The 21,275-nt window shown below is 39.6% G+C and overlaps 1 protein-coding gene across 2 annotated transcripts in view; it reads left to right on the top strand.

Annotated features, from left to right (window-relative positions):
* The window catches only part of SPOCK1 (SPARC (osteonectin), cwcv and kazal like domains proteoglycan 1), a 279,178-nt gene that overhangs the window by 232,958 nt on the left and 24,945 nt on the right, over window positions 1-21,275 (top strand). The window lies entirely within an intron of this gene.

Raw genomic sequence — 21,275 nt, 5'->3', positions numbered from 1 at the left:
GGTGCTTACATTTGTAAATACCTACACCTTAAGTTTGTAAATAATTCCCAATAATATTGCAATTGTTGTTGGAGTTCCAATTTCTGTAATTGGAAATTTTGCAGATATGCATAGGTTTGAGGTTCTCTGTGGTAGATCACTGTGTATATAAAAGTATTGTAAGGACAACTCTTTTACTAATGCTAAAGACAGAGCTTCTCTAGCAACTATGATAGTGAAAAATACTGTGGTTTATTTCTCCTTGTGCTTCAAATACCTGAATATGGATTAAATGTGTTACATTTTGGACTGGTGGAATCCCTAAAAAAAGTGTTGCGTGAATGTAGACTGAAATGCAGTTTTTTTCAAGTAGGTAGTCGGGGGGAAATTCAGAAGCTTATTTCACTGGTGTGGTGAAGGACTGAAAGTAGCAAGAAAGGTTTTAATCACGAAATAATGGAATTAGAGTTGGTGGTGCAAACTGTGAATATTTTATCATGTCCTTGCCCAACATCTGTCCTAAAGGAGAGTTAACAGATTGGATTCAATCTTTCTTAAAAAGCAGCCATAAATGTTACATACTATTATATTACAGCTTAATATTCTCAATGACAGCAAGACAAATTTCAGTTTGCTCAGTGTTAGAGCATTATCCTTGGCAACATTCTGACCAGTGTATTTTCTTGCCCTAATTCAGATGCAAGAGAATACCAGTCTCCAAGCTCTTCACAGGCTTTGAGTAATTGCCATTTGTTGTTGTCCTTCACCTCTCTGCTCTTCTGAAAACAGATTGTATTCCACAGCAGGGTTTCATTGATGAGAGGTAAAGTAAACCCTCCTCTAGCAGTTGGATCCTTTGACTTACTAAACTCGCTGCTCCTTGAAAGAGAAATTGGTTTCTCTTGAGAACATGTGAACAATAAAAAAAGTATAAAACTGTAAATGAGTTTGTATAAGGGCACATAAAATCCAAATTCCTGGCTGTAGGCATTTTCAGAAAACTGATTCACTGATTACTAGTGTGGCCATTGTGTTTGTTTAAGGCGTTTTTGAAGTCCAAAGGCTCTTGAAAAGTGTTTATTTCCCTGAGGAGACAAATGCAGGATTCTGTAGTGCAAGTCAAGTATGCCAGCCTTTAACAAGATTATGAGAGCCTTTTCCATGGGTCTGCAGTGTGAAAAACATCCTTAGCTGTAGGTCACAATGAGTAAGAGGAGAAGAAAGTAGCCAGAAGAGATCCAGCCAGCTGGCTGGTTTTATGGGTAGGTTGTTAGACTGGCTGTAAAGGACTGGTTTCAAGTTTAGACTGCTGCCTGCAAAGCAGCTGGATGCACACATTCTACTGGAAATATTCCTCTTAATGCTCTGGGGCAAAGCAGTTACAGTATTTTATATTTTTAAGAAATTTGTTTTAATAGAACAGAATGCCCTGGGCTTCTGCAAACGACTTATCTTCCTCCTTCAGAATATTCAGATACAAAGCTAAACTCAACCCACTTTATTTCACAGATGACTGTTTAGGTCCATATCCCAGGCTCTGTATCAAGGCTGAGGAGTGGCATTGGTGCCACAGTGGTAAGTGCTCTGTAAGTGTCTACACAGAGAGATAAGGCTTGAGGATACTCACCAGCTAATTCAGGAAAATAAATTAAATAAAAGTGAGATGTAATTTATGTTGTTAATAAGTCTCTTCTCCTGTTAGTAACATGCAAATCTATGCAAAATTATTTGTTTTGCATAAAGAAGTTGAATTGGAAGGATGCTGTGTGGCCTAGCTACAGAAAGTCCTTTACAAATTGCATAATCTTAATATCAGTAAACACAGTCTAGGTGTTTGCATATGTTCTTAGTTCAGTTCCTCTTGCAGTTGTTAAATACTAACCATCATTCTTGTTGTGGGCATTTTTACTCTCTGTGCTATCAAACCCCTTCATCTGAGTTGTTTATGCTCTTTGCTAATGTTAATGGATTCAACCTCACATTGCCTTGGGCATTCACTTTAATGCACAGGTAAAAAAATGCAGATCCAGTTCCTCTGACTCACTGCATACATCAGGAAAGCTCCAGCAGAGGTTTACAGCTCTTGCTTTAATTGCTGTACTCATCTTCCTTCCAAAACAAGAATTACTGTCCTCCACAGAAAGACATTTCAGTTGGATTGCCAGGGGGCTCTTTTCCAATTTTTTTGTGTAGACACTTACCTTGCTCCAGGGACCATTGTGTCATGTACATGCTTTTAATTTCTTTTCAGATTTTGAAGACCAACTTCTCCCTTACTTTTTTTTAGTGGCTGTCTTCTGCTAAGAAGTGTTAAAATAGTTTGCAGAGACCATCTGCCCTCTTGCCAAGCTGGAGTACTTGGGTTCTGTACGTGGCTGTGACACTTGCCAACTTTTCCACTCACAGCAAAGTTTCTTCTTCTATCTTTCCCCATACATTTATAAATATAAATTAGGCAGTTTCTCATAAGGCTCTGTCTGCACTATGGATAAGTTCCATGTTTATTCTCTTTCACTCTCCATTTGATTCTGCACTGACCTTTGTATGTGGTTGTCTTATCAACTGGCCTTCTTCCCCAAAACCAGTACTGTGCATATAATTGATTTTTCAGTTTACTGACTGGACTGGAGAGTCAGGAATTGAGGGGGCAATTTTTCATGGTAAAGTAAAAGACCTTTTAGAAAACTCTGTAAAAAATGAAATCTGACAGTTTTTGAAGCAGAAGCATCACTTTGAAACGAACAAGCTAAATTTCAGTATTTCAGTGATTCAGCATGTCAATCCCAATTTTGTAAATTGTCATCTCAAACTCCATTTTCTGCAGCACAGAAACTGTATTCCAAATAATAATCATTATTATTAATAATAATAATTATTATAATGTTAATTGTTGATATTATTATTTTTACTATTTTCTCCCAAGGAGTACAGTAGCATCTCATTATATTTGTTATTTTCTTTTAGTGATGACTTTGCTTGTAACTCCACTTGCTATGTAAGCTTTTGTGTTCCTGGCATACTTCAAAGACACTTTGGCATTGTATCAGTATTTTAGCTTCTTGTTCACATTTCTGATCTGTCTCAGCTCTAAATAGTGAAAAATCATGGGAAGTTGAAAGAACTTTGTGGAGAGTTACAACAGTACATTCTTCTAAACAGCACTGGGCACCAGCCACCATCAGAGAGCATTAGGATAAATGAACCTGGTGTGACCATCCCATATTCTTTTATTCCTTAATATCCTGTCCCTCAGGCATTTGTTCATTTTCCTGGGTCTCAGGAGATGCCCATTAATCCTTCCTGGTTCTGCTCAGGGGGAACATGCTCATATGGCATTCAAATGCAGGTTCAAATGTCCTTGTCACTGGGCTGCAAAGGAGCCAGCAAGAGGACATGAAAGCAAACTTCATTTCTCTCCTGCACTGGAGTAACCTAAGGATAGTTCATGGTTGCTCTGTGCATTGTCAGTGTTGTGAATGCTTATCCTTCCACATCAAGGAGACCTAACCAGCTCCTGCATAACCACATCAGTGATTCAAATTGCTCCTTAAATAGCATTTGCTGGTCTCTGTTCAAGTACGTGGTAATCAGTTCCACAAAGCTGCATTGATGATTCTCACTTCTCTGTGCCAGAAATTACTCTTGACCATAATATGAAAGGAAGTGAATGGAATTTTTTTTACTAAAGTGGCTTGAGTACTTAACCTATACAACGTACAGTAAATGGCATTATCATTACAGAAAACTCTTTTTTTCTGTCTTTTCCTGACTGTGTGACTTCAACTAGACTTGACATTTCTCAATATTCATTACTTGTACCATGCATGTGGGTCTGGCGTAGGTTGTAGGGAATTCCTATTTTAAGTGGAGTTCTCCATACAGGAGAGTTCTCGGTTGGATAATCAGACAGCCAAGATCTCTGCCTGCTGCAAATCCACAGAGCTCCATTAAAGTTGGGGCTGATTGGTGTCAGTGAGGGACCCATCCTGGAGCTTTGATGTCCTCCTCCATTCAACAGAAATAAAGCCAGCTCTGAAAGAACAAAAGTTTAAAGCAGTTCAGTTCATACCAACTTGTAGTGAGTGAGACCCTTTGCATCACTATTATATATGTTTAGGGGTCTGTAAATGGTGTTCCTAGAAAATGAGAATTATGTATAATTTGCTGGTATGTTCCCATAGCTACACTAAAGATGTTAACCACTGTTAACATGGAATGTAAGAGCAAACATAATGTTAACAAATGCAGGATTTGTGCTTGAATTCAAAGGCTTATTACCATGTTTCTCTTCTTATCTCACACCTGAATGTCACCAGCCTGGGAATTATGCCAAGATCATGTTTTCACTTTTTTTGAGAAAAGTGTCTTTTGAAGTGTCCTGAATGTGGTTTTAAAAACCTTTGATATTTGAAACCATTGTCAAATAACTGTTTGGTTTTCAAAGTACACCTAAAATTGAGAAAGGTTGGCAAGTCCATCTATTAGATGGGATTAATTCAACTCTTTTATGTATGCAATATGATATGGTTTTTATTGCATATTTTTCTACCATTTAGTCCATGGCATCATTTTCTCACTCAATACAGAGTGTTGCTGTTTCGGCCAAGTCAGGTTGCAGAGTACAGGAGCCAACAGTTCCATCATGTTTCTCCAAAGCTGCAGAGCACAAGAGGCAGCAAAATTGCAAAAGGTGAAGAACAGAGAGAGGAAAAAACCTCATAGGCAGAGCAGTTGATGTGTGCTCTCCTGGAGAGTTTCATTCTGGTGCAGTCCCTGGCTCTGATTTCCTTTGCAATGGTGCCCATCATGCTAAGCCAGATTTTTCACAAAGGGTCATTAGCTGCATCTTCTTATTTTCCAGTTTCCTGATTTGAAACCCTGAGGCCTGATTTGCAGAAGTGCTGAGCACTCACAGCTGAAGGGAATGGTCAGAGTGAACCTGTTAATAGTTTTCATATACTATGAAGAAGCAAGTCCTCGATACCTGGAACTAGAGATCCAAACATTGACTTCTCATATTGCTTTGCTTTGCTTTGTAATTCAAATTGCTATATAATAATCCCTATGAATGGTATAGTGGCAGCAAACAGCACTGGTGATTGATTAAACACTTCAGTTTCTCTTCAGAGTTTAATTAATCTTAGCAGCTCTTTATTGCTTTATAGTCTACAAAGCAATAGAGATTATTGCCACTTTAGTGGGGAATAGAGTGTTGGCTGTGGCTGTTTCCCTTTGTGAAAGTCTTCCCAGACATGTGAGCAGAAAGTTAACTTGCTTATCAGTTTCAAATACTTGAAAAACCCTATCCCCCTTTCTTAGGATGAATAAATAGGACAGGGAGTTAAGAGCTTCATAGAAGCTTTGAAGCCAAACTCAGCAGTGCCTCATGAGGTGACCTCTCACCTGCCCTCACAAAGACCCCTTCCAGCCAGAGCTGCACTTCTCTCTGAATAATAGGATTCTTTCAAAAATCTCATTAAAGAAGAGCTTTCTCCCTTTTAGGTTTTGTTGTTGTTGTTATTGTTCATTTCTAAGCATTTTCCTGAAAGAAGGGCACACTTTATAGAATTTTATATCTTTGTAGTAGAGTGGCCATCATATTTTTATTAATCATTTGACACCTCTATTGCCATTCCTTTCCTTCTGTGTATCTGTGAGGGTATTGTGGGGATACATTATCACTCCATGTGGTATTTTGTACCCTTTGTCCAGACCTTCTTAGAAATTCTTTTTTCCTACTGACACAGAACTCATTCTAGAAACTGACCTACTTTCTTAGCCTGTCTCCCCACACCTTTTCATGGGAGAATTCTTGTGCCTGGCTATGGGACAGTAGCTCCAGGCAGCACCAAAGAGTCAAAAGGAGATGCTCTGGTTTTAGTGCAATACATTCAGTTGGTGGGACATATCATCCCTGTTTGTCTGTGCTCTCCTTGGCTCTGTAGATTGGCTTCTCCCTATTTTCTTTTAGCACTTGCAGTTCCCTCATTTCTTGCACGAGCCTGGGTCCCTTTGCATTAAATGCCACAGTTTAAAATAATAGCAAGAGAAGAGGGTTACCTGCCACTTATTTTGCTCAGTGCTAGGTTCACTCTTGATTAATTCTAAGTTTCATAAAAAACAAACAAAAACCCCAAAGCCATGGTAGCAGGAAGAGGATTAGCATTGGGTCATGATATTCTATTTGGGGCTCTCAGACTTTTTAAGGGTGAAGAGTGACTAGAACTCTCCACATCTCCACCAAGAGTAGATTATTTCACACCACATAAATACATGTGAACTATTGGCAGAATAAAATTAATAGCTATCACACACCCATCTTACTCTTTTCCCAAATTCTTTTTGTCACTGGCTTAAGAGCAGTCATTGTCTGTCATTTCCTTTTCTTCCTAGCTTTTTTCTGGGCTGCAGAATAAGAGCATAGAATATATATATATATCTTGTAAGCCACTTGCAGTATGAAGTTAACCTTTTAAAGATTTAGTATTTTGACTATTTACCATTCCACCTGTTCCTCTCAGATTACCAAGACAGCCAAGGAACAGGAGTGACCAGGCAGTCAAACTGCAGAACTGTGAAAAGGTCACATTAGAAACTGCATGATGCACTTAGTGCATGTTATTCTGCTGTCTCTTAAAGACTTTATGGGGGATTAAAAACCTCCCTCTTGTGACAGAGATCATAATGAGAACTGAAAATGTCACAACATAAATTGATTTTATGTTAATGATTGTAGCAAGAATGAGAAATTATTCAAATACTACTTTTTACACTAAACCTTCTGCTGCAACATTGCAGTGTTGTGCTGCTCCAGGTTTTCAGGATTCAGAGCATGTTCAGGCTTGGGCTGGGGACTGAGCACTCCCCATGGAGGAGCTGCACTCATCTCACCTTGTGCTTGGCACACCTGTAGGTACAGAGGGAACAAAGAGCCTGAATGTGTAAGCTGAAGGAAGTCAAGCCAATAGCTTCATCACTGTAAGCCTAATCTATCACCAGCACAATCACTCCTAACTGGCCTTGGAGGTGAAAGCCAAGCAAATCAAAACCAAATTTCCCTAGATGTTGGGCTCCCTGAGCAACTTGTTATCCATACAGTCTTGCAGTTGGAAAAAGCACAATTTTGAATTTAGCTTAGACCATGCTTTAGAATAAAATGTAAACATACACAGTTTGGGTTCAGGCCTGCATGATTTGCATGCTTTTGTTACTTTGCTTATTCAGTACTCTGTTCAGTCCTGGGATAAGGAGGGACTACTACGTGATTCTGGGGATGAGAATAAAATGTGCACAGTAATGTGGATGACCTGAAACTGTCCCAGGAGAACTGGGGGAGTTCCAAGTAACCAAATCAGGCAGATACTGAAGGGGTAGTGCTGGGTTTTCATCTGTCTCCAGAGGGGATTAACTTCAGCAGAGTAAGCACAAAACCACTTTGACAAGTAGCCTTATGATACCTGTGTGATACCTAGTGCTGTCAACAGTTTTGAAAAACAGGTTGGTGAAGTAGAGTGTAGTTTAAAGCAACTGGTTGCTGTCCAAAAGCTGCTAGTGATCTGGATTTTTACCCTTCTTTGTCCTTAGATGGTTGTTGAAACCTCTTTTTCCAGAAAAGGCTCACTAGTGTTTCGGATGTCGCATACATACCTAGATAAGGAGGAAAAGGTTAATATCACTGAGCTAATTCTAACAAGACATCAAGAAACTTTTCCCTAAAGCACTTTCTAACCACTTATTCTATTAACTTTCTGGAATTCCTTGAGAATATAGTATTGGGTTTATGTGGACATGGAATCATTCTTGAAGGAAGCAGATGTACAGAAATAACTTCGTACATAAATGAGCCTTACTGACACCCTCCAAGTATTCTGAGAATATGTAGTAAAAAAAACCCCACAGATCTGCAGAAGAGATTTTTAAAAGCCCAGTAATAAATGACATACTTAAGGAACTGACATATATCTGCTACAAGAAAAATAAATGGCAACAGCTAACAGTGAGTAGAAGCTTCCTCCGAGATTTGCTGCCTGTATGAAAAACAGTATGAAAATAAGGTAGGCAGTCAGATTTCAGAAGTAAGTACCTATTTATGGGTGAAAGAAAGAAAAAATTACCAGAGTTACAACTTTGGAAGTGAAAAATGTAGTTTCTTGATATAACCAAATCACAAGCCTCATCTTTCGATTTTTTTTCCCCCTCACTGTTAGCTACTGGAACTTTAGGAGTCTAAATTAAAGGGGAAAGGGTGGACTTCAGCTGAGTCTCACAAGAACATTATCCTTAAAAGATGTAACTGATTATTTTAGTTGGAAAATCAATGAGAAAATTAGAAGATTTGAGGCAATGTGTGATGTGGCAATGGAACAGCAGCAGAAGGAAAGTCTGTGTCTCCTCATCCCTCTTACTACATCCTCCTTCCTAACGTGTCCCATCTTCCAGTGCACCTCGGTCTCTTTCTTTTCCCACTCAGTCACTCCTTGGATGACTTACAGGTGCTCTGTGTGTCAGCATCCTGCTCTGCTCTCTTTCCCCAGCTCGTATGTGGCTATCCCAGCTCTGGTGCCACCTGATCTCCTGGCAAAAAATGACACTCCTCTGAATCTGTTGTGTGCCACCAAAAACTTCAGTTCATCACCAGCAAACTGTCTGAGCACATGCAGATTGGCTCTTTCCTGCCCCACATCTGTTTGATCCTCACTCTCTTCTCATGAGCACAAGACATTTGAAACGGATTCTTTCCAGAAAGTGTCTGTCTGCTTCTGTTCTATGTATGAGCTAATCCTGCTCTTCAGCCCTGATCTTTCATCCTGTTTATATAATCTTTATTTTACATTATCTTCATCTTAACTACACAAATAACTTGAGGAAAAGATCATATAATAAATATCATTCACTTTATTATAAATATTCACAGATAATCCTGCAGAAGATTACTTCCCAGTATGAGCTAGTGTTCTTTTCTGAATGAAGGCATGCCCATTAACCAAAAGTTTTTTGCATGGCTTCAGCTTCAAACCTGGTGCAATTTTATCTGACTTTCATCTGATTTTAATTCAAGAATTTGCTTGCATGCACAAAGTAATTTCCGTTAGTTTCTTCCCATTATCTCTACAGCCCTGTGAGTAATTGCTGCTGTCTATGAGAGAGTATGTATTAATATTTTGTTAGACAAGATTGTAACAGGTGACTTTTCACTCTGATTTTCACAGACTGATAAATGTGATTAAGAATAACTTTTCCAAAAGGCTCGTCTCTTTGAACTTCAGGTCCACATAACAAGCAAGCAGGACTCTTGATTTATAATATTCCACATAGAACATATTGTGGTTAGACTCTTAAAGATGATGAAATACTGCCATTAATACACAAGGAAAATAACCAGAATTTTTTTTCAACTCCGAGCAAACAGATTGGCCCACATCATGACATTTGATGCCAGGCTTATTTGCACATAATCATATTTGTTTCAATGAATGGCAAATAAAAAAATTACCAACAGAACATTTTGATTTAAACCTGTGACCTTCATTCCCAGAAAATCTCTGTATTTTCTGCTAAGAAGTTTATGCTCTGGATGGAAAAAAAGTGGATTAATGTGCCAACAGTCAGCAATCTGTGCATGTAGATCCCTTTGGCTTGTAATTGTTATTAAACTGGTTCACTGCACCCTTCATAAAGTGTTGAGTCTCTTGGTAGGGGAGTAAATAGACCTCTGTTTATTCTGAGAAACTTGTGAACTACTGTAATTCATTTCAGATTTATAGATACACCGTCTTTAAATTGATGTTGTTTTTTACAAGGAAACGAACAGCCAATTTTTTTTTAACAAACCAATGCAATTTAATTCTTACAGAATTTATCTGCCTGTGGATCAGCGGCATAACACAATTTTAATTACACCTACCACACTTCACTGAATTCCCTCATTCTGTAGCAAAGCCTTATCAGAGTAAAGGTCCATGAGATGCGTTGAGCTCTGAGTCACAAGGTTTGCATTCTCATCATACAAAAATAAAATTAAAAAGAGCCAGTCATTTACACTTCTGTCTTGGAGGAAGCGATACATACTATTATATAGAGAATTAATGGAAAATACAAACTACTAAGTGCATTTGTGTTTAAGAAATCAAGTGCAAAACCATCTAAAAAATACAATTAGGGAAAAAGGAAGGAAATGTTGAAGCAGGTCAGCAGCACTATGTTGAAATAATTATTGTCAGTTGTTCATTATGTATTAATTCATGGCTAAGTGGGTTTTGCTACTTTCTTTGCAGCACAGATATAGTTCTTTTCTAGTAAGGCTTTATATCAGCCCACTCAACTGCAGTGCTTTCTGAATATATAGATATGAATTCATTGCAGCTGCCTTTGTTGTAGCTAAGAGGAAAGAAACTACTGAAAGGAGATCCCATCAATGGCAGAGACCTGCAAGTGCTGTCCCTGTGTCCCTGGTAAATGCAGCAGAGCTGTTTCCTCACAGCGGTCAGAGTGGGGGGAAGAGGCCTCAACATCAGCACTTTATTGGCTTCAACACAATTTTCCCCACTTTTTAAATAAACCCATGGAGAGGAATTACCTGAATCAAGAACTATTTTCCTTTATTGCATTTAAATATATTTGAGGTGTTTTTAACAAAGGCTGTGCAACCTGTTTGCTGAACTGCCTTTCACACCTGTTGAACCTATAAATGAGCTCAAGCAGAGAAGTGGAAGTGGTGATTCCCATCTGGTTTGGGGCAAAATTGAGAGGTGGGCTGAAAAGAGAGGCCCAGGGGGAAGACTTGGCAGTTCCCTGGCCTGACACCAGTCATGTGGACAGTGGGAAAGTCCCCATAGCTGCTCCTTGGAGATTCAGTTTTGTGGGAAGGCAGTTTGGGCATGACTTTGGCACATGGGACTTTGTAGATTTCTGTGGGCTCAAAGCCATTGGGACATAGGAAACAAATCTGAAGCAAAGCAGGCTTTGTTAGTTCTGTTATTTAGAGCACTGTTTACTTTATTTTTTTATATATAACCATTAACTGATGGTGGTAGTTTGTCTTTCCATTGGAACAGTAGAAATAGCTGAACAATTCAGGAAAGCAAAGGTAATTTCAAGGAGTTCTTAGGAAGATTTAGTCAGTGATTTTGATTTGAAAAGTGTCTGTAAGGGACTAGAGAGAAGACAATTTGAAAGAGAGATTTCAATCGATGTGCTGTCACCCACCATTCGTGCTCCTTGGGATCTCTTGTAATGTCTCCAAAGTTTGACAGCAGAAGTGGTGCAGTACAGTCCTACAGTACTTTTCAAAGTACAGATGGGCCAAGCACAGATGGCTGAATTGCATCCTGTGCAGCCTCTCGCTTAAACAAATATAGAATAATTTCCCTGACACTGCTGGGGTGTTTTTCAGATTTACATTGAACTAAATCATGCCATGAATTTTTGATTTTCTCTTTATCATCATCTGTCCCAATTAGTGGGTTTTCTTTCTGACACAATGCCAAATTGTTATATTCATCTTCATATCCTTTGCAAGATACGTTTTATGCATCTGGAAGGGGTTATACAGTTCTCTATTTTAAGACACCTTCCTTTTAACAATTTCCTTGCTTAGCTAATAAAGTAGTCAGATACTTGCTATGCCCATTTCATGTAAAAGGAACAAAAAGATGGTTCCTAAGCAAAAAGTTTACAACCTACATAAAGCAAAGGGAAGAAACAACACCAGCACTGCTAATTAAAAATGTGCCAGTGCAGGTCAGCAGTATGCGCAGTCTTACAGTCAGTACCTCACACAAGAGTTATCATGTATTTGTCTGCAGTTTTTGTAGGCATCATATTAAAGTTGAGTTTCAGAAGTCTCTGAACATGACTTTGCAGGTGTTTACAGAGAGTTTCTGACAGGGATGACAAGAAAAGCTGAAGATATTTGTTTCAAAATTTAGCAACAGGATAATAAAGGCTGTCATCGTTAACAGAGAGAAGTCAGTGATGGCTCAGTAGAGGTGTGATTAGAAGTGAAATAGAAACTGTAAAGGGTCTCAAAACTGAGGCTTACAGCTCATGTTCTCTGTGTGGGGACTGGGAGAAGGGTGGGAAAATGCAGAGGATGGCATGGTCAGCATGAGGAGCTAGGCTGTGTTAACTTTGGAAACTGTCTTTGCAGAAGCTTTTAGAAAGGCTATGAAGAGAAGATGGTGGGACTCAGTAAGGCCAGAGAAGAGGGGGTGAGAATAGGCAGGAGGAGAACTGATAAAATCTGCTTACCTATGAGAATGGAATGGAAATGATGTTTTAAAGCATCACTTAACTGACTTTGCACAACATTTAAGTAGAGATAAGCTTAAGATAGTCCCAGGAAAGGCTACAGCCCCACTAAAAGCTTACAGAAAAAGGATGGGGGAAGATCTCCAGGGGTTTGAACACTAGAGAGGAGCAATGAGGAGATCGGATCTGCCTGTGGGAACTTAAGCTGACCAGTTGGCATTTGTGAGGTGTATGAAATCTAGACAAAAATTTCAATTTGATGGGAATAAGTCAATCCATCCATCTTTCATGTGTGTCTTGGAAACTGAACTGAGTTTGTGTTTGTGGAGGACAAAGGGAGGGTGGGGACAGAGGACATCTCCCAGATTGCTGCAGAGAGCAGGAATAGGACCTGCAGAAGAAAGGCAGAAAAACGTGGGAGGCAGAACTCTGGGAGACCAAGATTCTTGAGAAAACTGCACTGAAGGTAGCTGAGAGCTGGAGAAATAGAGGAAGAGGAGTTGGCATCAGTGTTGGCTTGTCATGCACCATTTGGAATGAATGAGTCTGGCATTACTGGTGTGCAGAAAGTTGATTCTGAGCTGGGAAGGAAATTCTGGTGGTGCTTTGGAACAGGACCCAAGGCACCAGAGAGAGAGTTGAGTGAGGTTCCCAGACAATGGGGAGGTCACTGGGATTTATGGTAGGACTGTGGTAGGTAATGAAGAATGATTGCACATTCTTAAAGTGAGAAGTCACAGTTATTCCTGCACTAGAGAGCTTTTATTCAACAGTTTTACAAATGTATTCCAATGGCAGGGACAATGCCATAGCTGTAGCATTTGCCCAGGCAACACCAGGATAACAAAAGATACATTTTTTTAAATTTAATAAAATATACCAAGCTGTTTGAAAGTGAACTGATAGTGAGAGTGAGAAGAGAGAAAAGCGGGTGTCATTTTCATTTTCTAAACAAGCAGAATAATGATCTTTAGAATTCAACACAGCAGCTATTGAATTTTTCATTCTGAGATACCATAAAAGACACAGATCTACAACAAACACAACTCCTACAAAAGCAACTAGGTGAAAAAGGCTCAGTGAGACATGGATAACTGAATTTCCTCTGACAGAAAAGTGATTGGCAGATCAATAGCCAAAAAATCCAGCTCTTGAGAAATCTGTGAATGTTCAGCTACAACTCTATTGCAGATCGCAGTTCATTTCTGTGAGTCCTTCTACCCCTTATAGAAGATAAAGAAGGAATTTATTAATGTTTGTTGACCTATTGACCTCTACATTTATGTCCTAGAATATACAGATTAACTTTTGAAATCCCAAGTTACTTTGCATGCATACATATTCCATCATGCTGTATATATGATGTAACATATGGAGAAATGATATCAATCCTTTTCCTTTTAAAAGTGCATAGAGAGGGTACTGAAAGGGGAAAACAATTAGTTCTTGCTCAGAAGCAGGTGGGCTCGGGAACTGAGCAGCCAGTTTGCAAGCTGTGAGGCACAGTCAGATGTAAGGTTTCCCTCCATGACCCTGCCAAACCTCCTCTGCTCCCTGCTCTCCTTGTTCCCTGATACTGGGTCATATTCCACATCTCTCACCTAAAGTAAATCCAAAAAAAGGTCTATTCTTTTATTGGGCTTTTGCTGGCTGGCTCAGAGGTTGGCTCAGGATACCCCAGCACTGAACTTCCTCCCCACTAAGCACTTAATTGCCACAAGTTGTGTTCCCTGCACACTTTGAGCTGTGCCCTTGTCACCTCCACCTCTGTATCTTCAAGAAATCCTTTAGACTGATGTTTTGTGCTGCTACCTTGTGACTGTTGGCTGTAAATACATCAATCCCTGAGTTCCTGTCTCCTGGGTTTCCCACTCACCATTCCTGTGACACAGGAAAATATATAGACTTGTTTTCATGAAATGTGGGTACTTGAGATTTTTTTAATTACTGCTGAATTCTGTTACACAGTAAAAAGGCCTTGTAGGTTGAGTTAACATTTTCACTTTATAATTTTGACAGTGCAATATAGTACCACTGAATTAATCAGTTTTTCCTGAGTTTCTGTTACAGAGGTTTTGAGGGTCTCAGTTAAATCATCCTATTTTCAGACTGATTACTAGGGAGGGAATGTTTCATTCTGGGTTTAAATTATCTTTCTGGGAACAGATTTTAATCTTTCCTTCTTTTTTCCTATGGAGTCCTGTAGATTTATTCAACTCTGTGTTTTCAAAATGTTTTCTATTTTTGTCTGTTTAATGAAGCATGCTAAACATTCCTCACTTTTTGCACTTTAGAAATCTGTAGGAGTAATTTCTTTTCCTGCTATTTTTCAGAAAGAAGGATTAAGGATTTGCTTTACTTTTTTACTTTTTCCAAAAAACATACAGTCTTTCACGCATGAGAAGTTGTTTCGTATGTTTGTCTAGCATTGAGCATGATGGGTTACTTAAAGATACCAACTTCTTAGCTATGCAGTGCTGGGATTTAGAAGTCTGACAAAGGTTCAGATCTCTGAGGGACCAATCTGGTGGGACAGGCTGTGCTCAGAACCGCTTGCTTTCTAATGCAGCACAGCGATGTTTCATTGCTGCTTTCTCAGAGTTAAATGGTCTTTTTGCTGAGTTCCCCATGAGGATTCTGGCCCTGAGATCTGGAGCACACAGGGCATTTTCCTGCCAGCTCAGTGCCAGCTCCTCGGTCCTCAGGAAGAAGCAAGTTTTCAAAGCCATTTCTGTGCCTGGGACCAGATGCTCTCTGCCCAGGGTGTGTGCAGGTACTTTGAATCAGGAGTTTGAGCATCTGACATTAGGCTTGGACTCTTTTACAAGAGCTAAAATATGGATGATTTAACACCTGACTTGGGGACAGCAAAGTAGTTATCCTGCTGAAGGTCACATTCGATCACTTGAGTCATGATGAATATGAGAGCATAAGGCAGCTCAGGGGAAATCTGCTTTATTTTTATGAGACGGTCCAGGATCCCACCACACTTGTGGATATATAGGTAAAGGGGTGGTGCAGGGAATTGGTTCTTTTCCCCATGCCTTCTTTAGTAGAAAATAAAAAGGATCTATACACCATGCTAAGAAATCCAAGGTGTATTCAGCCTGGAGAACTGCATACTCTGCTTTCTTTGGCACTGTGTGAAAAAGGGACAGGAAGGAAAGAGAGAAGGAAGAGAGGTCTTTAATCCCCATGTGTGACACTACTTAGACAAATATTTTCCAGATTAGGTATCAAACCATCAACTACCACACTCAGCTGTGGTCTGTTCCTTCATATGCAGTTTTGGTTGAACTTTCACATTTTCTCTGAAGAATTGGTTATGTAACAGAACATTTGCTTTCTTCTCTCTCTTTCCACAAACTTGTTTTTCAGTGAAACCAACAACAGCAAAGGTCAGGATTTATGCAATAACATTAGGTGGGAGTGCAAAGGGGGAGCTGGAATAGAAGCTGGAAGCCATGAGCCATGGCCAGCTCTCTTCTTTCTTCTTGCAATGTATCACTTGTCCATGAAGGAGCATTAATATCCTCTGTATGTACCATCTCTATACATTGTTGGGAATGTGTAATGTTGCTCTTAGTAACAACATTCCATTATTTTCTATCTCAGAGTTATCAATAAATCATCTGTTAAATGAATCAGGCCTTGTGAACTTGTACTGGCAAGATTGATTTTTGCATGATGTTTCTTTAGGAAATGAATTAACTCTTAGAAAGAAAAATGTGTGCACAGTGGCAGAGTGTGCTTTCACAGAGAGAGTATTTATGACAAATAGAAGGGAAATAGAGTACACATGCTTCAAAGAACACATTCTTGTGATGATGCTCAGTACTAATATGATCTGAAGTAAAGATGGTAAGATCAGAAGCTTTCAATGCAGAAAGATTACCATTTCCTTTGAAAGCATTATTTACTGCAAAATTCTGAGATACTTTTAGATATACATTGAGTTCTTCCATTGTAATTTACCTAAGTCCTTTTTTTTTTTTTTTTTGCTTTCCTCTTTATCTGTCAAAATAATCGGGCTTTCAGCAGTGCTTTTTACAGATGGAGGGTATGAATCCAAGGGTGATTTTTTTCTCTTTACTGCCTGCCTTTACAACAACTGAAGGAGGAGGCTCCTCTTGCATTATTACTTGCAGGCAGCTCTGTGAGTCTGAGTGAATGTGTGTGTGTCCCGTCCACCTGTTGGTACACAGATACTTAAATCCAGGCTCCTGCTGCCGTCAGGGAAGGTTTCAGGAAGAAAACAAAAAAAATTCCTGGTGACTTCTCCAAGATTTTCTTAAAATTAGAAGTACATTTCTCTGATCACTCATAGCAAGTGTAGTAGGGAATTATTTTTGATCCTTTGCACCGAGGCACACATGGAACAGCCTGTGGTTATTAGCTCACAATGAAATGATGAGACATTGCTGCCTTAGTGGGATGACTGCTTTTCCTGGCAGTGACAGAGCTAGTAAAAGGTGTACTAAAATCCTGTCATCTACAGATACTTTAATGTCCAGGAAGTTGTGGCAAAGTGGGGAAAGTACATTCCAGCTCTGTAGTAAATTAAAGATAAAAAAAAAATTTAAGGGATGGAATGTGAAATAATATCCCTGCATCCTTAAGGAGCACCAAAGGAATAGTGAAATCTAAAAGGCATAAAGCAGCTTTTGGAGGAGGACTGAATAATATATTATAAATTTTTTCAGTGTATGACACCCAGAACTTTCAGCTACCTGTGTAAATTCAGAACCCTGGAAAATCAGATGCAGGCCCATAGTCTAATTTCGGTACTATGGTCTTACATGTACTGAAATCTGGGATTTGAACTCGACAGTCTGATAAATAAAAAATCTAGGCAAAATACTGTTTTCACTAAAGGATGAATTCCTGTAGACAGCTCTGTGCAGTGTTAGAGAAACCAGCACAGCCTCAGAGTTGCCAGTGTCAGAGCTGCCACTGGAAAGGTGCTGACGTTTGCACGTGTACAGCCTTACCCAGCATTCCAAATCCTCAGTCCTCCAGGATGCCTGGCTGGATCTTTTACAAAATTTTATAATTGCAAACACTCTGATAACATTGATCCACAGCCACTCTGACTAAATAATTATTCCAAAGAGCACTTCTGTGGCCTGGCAGGGGATGGGGCTGGAAGAACCGCCCCAGATCTCCATTCAGACACCTGCTGCTGCCCCTCCCAGAACATTTCTCTTTCCTCACCTGTTCTTTCTTCAGAATGACCAAATTTTAAATGAGATTCAGATTATTTTCTCTTTGGTTTAAGCCATCAGCAAGTCAGCATCTAGGCCTGGGAAAGGGGGGGTCTCCTTTCCAGGCAGCCTTTTCTCCTATTCTTTGCTTTTTTTTCCTCACAGACTTGCCTATGCTTTGGGAAGATGATAATAATTGCATCTACAAAGGCTTACAACTGCCCTACAACACCCTGTCAGCCTGGCCACTTTCAAAGCTTTCTCAGCCACAGTTCTGAATCTGTCATTTTTTTTTACAAACAAATTCCTTTCACACAAGCCATTTTTATCTTTTTTGGAATTGCACAGCTTATGGTTTTCATAATGCCACAGGATGGTTTTGATCTCACTTGCTGCTTTTCTACTGTTTTGGATGTTAAATATTTTAATAGTGCAAATATTTTAAAAAATCAGGACATTTTCAATAAACCATATCCTTGAATACACAAGACTCAATCCTGCCTCTAAAAGACTTTAAAAATACACAAATGCGCATCAAGAGCTGGGAAAAGAATTGACATTTCTTTAAATGATTCTTCAAAACGTGTTAGTAGGAGATTTTTGCAGCTACATTCCATACTTTTTTGAAGTTATTGATTCCCACAGCTTCCAAGTGCCAGGTGCTCATTAATAAGTCCATCTCATATTTTTCTTTACTCTGTTAAATGAAGTTTTGTAGCTACATGAGGTAATACGTGTTACAGTAAGCAAATAACACAGTGAGTATTTTGAGCCTTTTTTTATCTACAGCCTTCACTGACACTCAGCTCATCTTAGCTACCCTCTTTTTAATCCTGGAGAAGTTTGTTTTGTGCTTTAGCAGCACTCCAGCTGTTTGGTCCAGAAACAGAGGCCAGACTGGCTTCAGCATCAGTGACCACCTCAGCCAAAAGCACCAGAGTTTGTTACAAATTGAGCCACTCCACCACTTTGCCAGGTTAAGTTCGGGCAAGTTCCCGAGCACCAGTTCTGTAAGGGAGGAGGTGCTTCTTCATTTCACCCCCAGCTGAGGTCCTGTCCTTTGGGGAGTTTCCACAGTCCCTCTGCTCACACCACGGGACAGAGCTGTCTGCCCAGAAGCCAAACCCCTGCTTGTGATGCACTTTCTTGTGCATCTGATGAGAAGTGCATTCTAATGCCTTTGTTAATGGGATGCACTTGAGCGCTGATGAACTGTCCGAGATGAGTGTGTTTGCTCACGCACCAATTGCTCTTCACTCCTGTTAATGGCATTGCTCTGGTGTATAAATGGCTCCAATAAAATCCTAGTCAGATCATAAATCCGGGCAAATTTGGTTCTCAATAGTCAGGACTATTGTATTTCCTTACCATGGTTTCTGCTCTGCTTGGTTGTTCCATGCTGCCCTGAACACTGGGTCACGGCGCTGCCTTTCCTTGTGGTGTTTGTGCGTTTCTGGGTTTGCAAGGTGCAGTAGTGCATAGATAGTTCTGATTTCCTGTCAGGGGATCTTTGCAATCCACAGGGGAGCTATGTTGTCTCATTTGCACTTTCTTATTGAATTTCAATCAGTTTTCCCAACAGTTTGCTGGAGGAATTCCTGTGGGACACCTTCAAATGCTCCTATTCACATGCTGTCCGACAACTCCTCATTTTCTCTTCTAGGGTTGTCTGTGTTTTCTCATTTAAGAATAATTCACCACATGACAACATTTTACATTAATGAAGCCCTGGTGGTATCAGATGTGATGACATTCTGTAGGGAACAGAGAAAATAAGCACAGGGATATACTCAGTATAAAGTAAAAATCAGCTGATGTGCAAAAAAGTTAATGAGGGGGAAAACCAGCTTCTGCTGGCATATGCTGACTCACGAGTATCTCTCTCTCCATCCTGCTCAAGCACAGGCAAATTGGATTTATCTGTCACTTTTCAAGGCTCCCTGAGGAAGAGAATAAGGATGGTGGGCTCTACTAAAAATTAAGTGAATCTACTCAATTGCTTCCCCCTTTTTTTCTGTGTGATAGAATACCAGTTCCTGGAAGAAGGAGTCTTTCTTATCAATTCCTGGGTCCCTCTTGCAGCTTTTAGGTAGTATCCAATATCCCAGCAGGGATTCTGGGAAGAACGTGGGGTGGGTTTTTTCCTGTGAGAGAGCAGATCAGTCCTAGTGCTCACTGTCACTCTGGAAGTGCCCTGTGCTAGATCCACTCAGGCTGCACAGTGAGAGTCCTGCTTTTGCATTTCTGTACAATCTTCTGCAGTTAGTTTTCTCAGGTAGCAGCAATGATCGTTACTGTGAGGGTGGAGAGCCTAAACATTACCTCCACAATAGGTATCTCCAGAACACAGTGGCATTTGGATCTTGCTGCCCAAAAAATAGTACCTTTTCACATTAAAGCAAACAAAAAAACCCAATGACCAACTGGGAGTGCCTTAATTTTAGATTTGAGCAAACTTAAAGATATGGAGTAGTGTCAGAAGAAGAGAATTGTGTAAAAGTAGTTTTATCCTATGAACCACCTTCATGTATTTTAAAAGAATGGTATCAAATAATAATGAATATCTCTTTTTACTATTACAAAAAATTAATAATTTACAAAAATTATCTACAGCCATTGGGTTTTTTCCCAATTCAGTTTAGGTCTATCTGTGATTGCACAAGGAACTGTAAAAATTAGAGGTCTCTTACAGCTCATTTCATATATAGTAATATTTTCAGCTTCTTTTTGAGAAGTGTTGCATGTGCTTATGCTTCAACATAGGCATTCTGTGAAATCATCCTGTATTTTCACTGTTTTCCCCTATATATAATCTTTTTATTTTTATTCTTGGCTGTTGCTTTCCTGCTCCAATTGAACATAAATAGATCTGCCCATTTCTTCTCAAATACTGTCAAATTACTAATTTTACTTCCTGAATTTTGCTCTTTCCAGCTGAAGACCATTTTCATTATGGAAAGTACCAGCTGCCCTTAACATCAGCTCAAGTTATTTCCAACTACTGTAACTCAAAACATTTTTTACTGAAGATCAGAATCTAAAACTTCTCTTTGTTCAGCAAGTGGAGCAAAACAACCTCCTGGATGTGAAGTTCAGGAGGTTGTCTTTAACATTTTCAGCTGTGGCTTCGGAAAGTCTGTAGGAAACAATTCCATTTAAAGCCCAAATATACACACTATGGTAGCCTATACTGTTTGTCTAAAAACAACTGTCCCACAATTCCTTCATTTTAACCACAGTGAGTTTTGTTTCTACTCTTAATTATTATCCCAGCTTTGCTTATTTATTGTTTCCAATGCCTTAGTGTGTACTATCTGCTGAGCTGTCAGCAGCAGTCAGGTATCTCTGAAAACCTCCCATGGGCTGTGGGCTGTGTGTTTACTTTAAACAGTGCTTTAAACTCACAGCAGTGGTCAGTTTTTCTAAGAACTCAGCCCTCTTGTAAAGATTGGCCAGTGCTGGACAGGCCGCAGCTAAAGCAGACTGGAGTCTCTTCTCTGAGATCTGTTGGGGACATCTTTTCAGAGTGTAAAAAACAGAGAGGGAGGGAGGGAGGCAAGAGGGGAGATGATGACTCTATAAAGCCTTTTTTTATCCAGGGCATTGCATGAACTGTTGGAAAAGTCCACTCAGTCAGACATTTTTATTTGCTCTGCTTTAGGTTTCAATTGATGTAACTCTATTCCACCTTTCAGGTGTTATGACAGAATTGAATGAGCACATTAGAGTGAGCTGGCAAATGAATTTGGGAGGCTAAGAACCATGCAGGAGATAACATTTTAATTAGTACCTGACATGGCCAGAATGTCACAAGGGACGTTACTCCCACAAGCTTTCTGCTTG

Source organism: Aphelocoma coerulescens, chromosome 13 (genome assembly GCF_041296385.1).
Source record: "Aphelocoma coerulescens isolate FSJ_1873_10779 chromosome 13, UR_Acoe_1.0, whole genome shotgun sequence".
NCBI lineage: Eukaryota > Metazoa > Chordata > Aves > Passeriformes > Corvidae > Aphelocoma > Aphelocoma coerulescens.
Note: the sequence above shows the minus strand (reverse complement) of the source record. Positions and strands in the feature narration are given on the sequence as shown.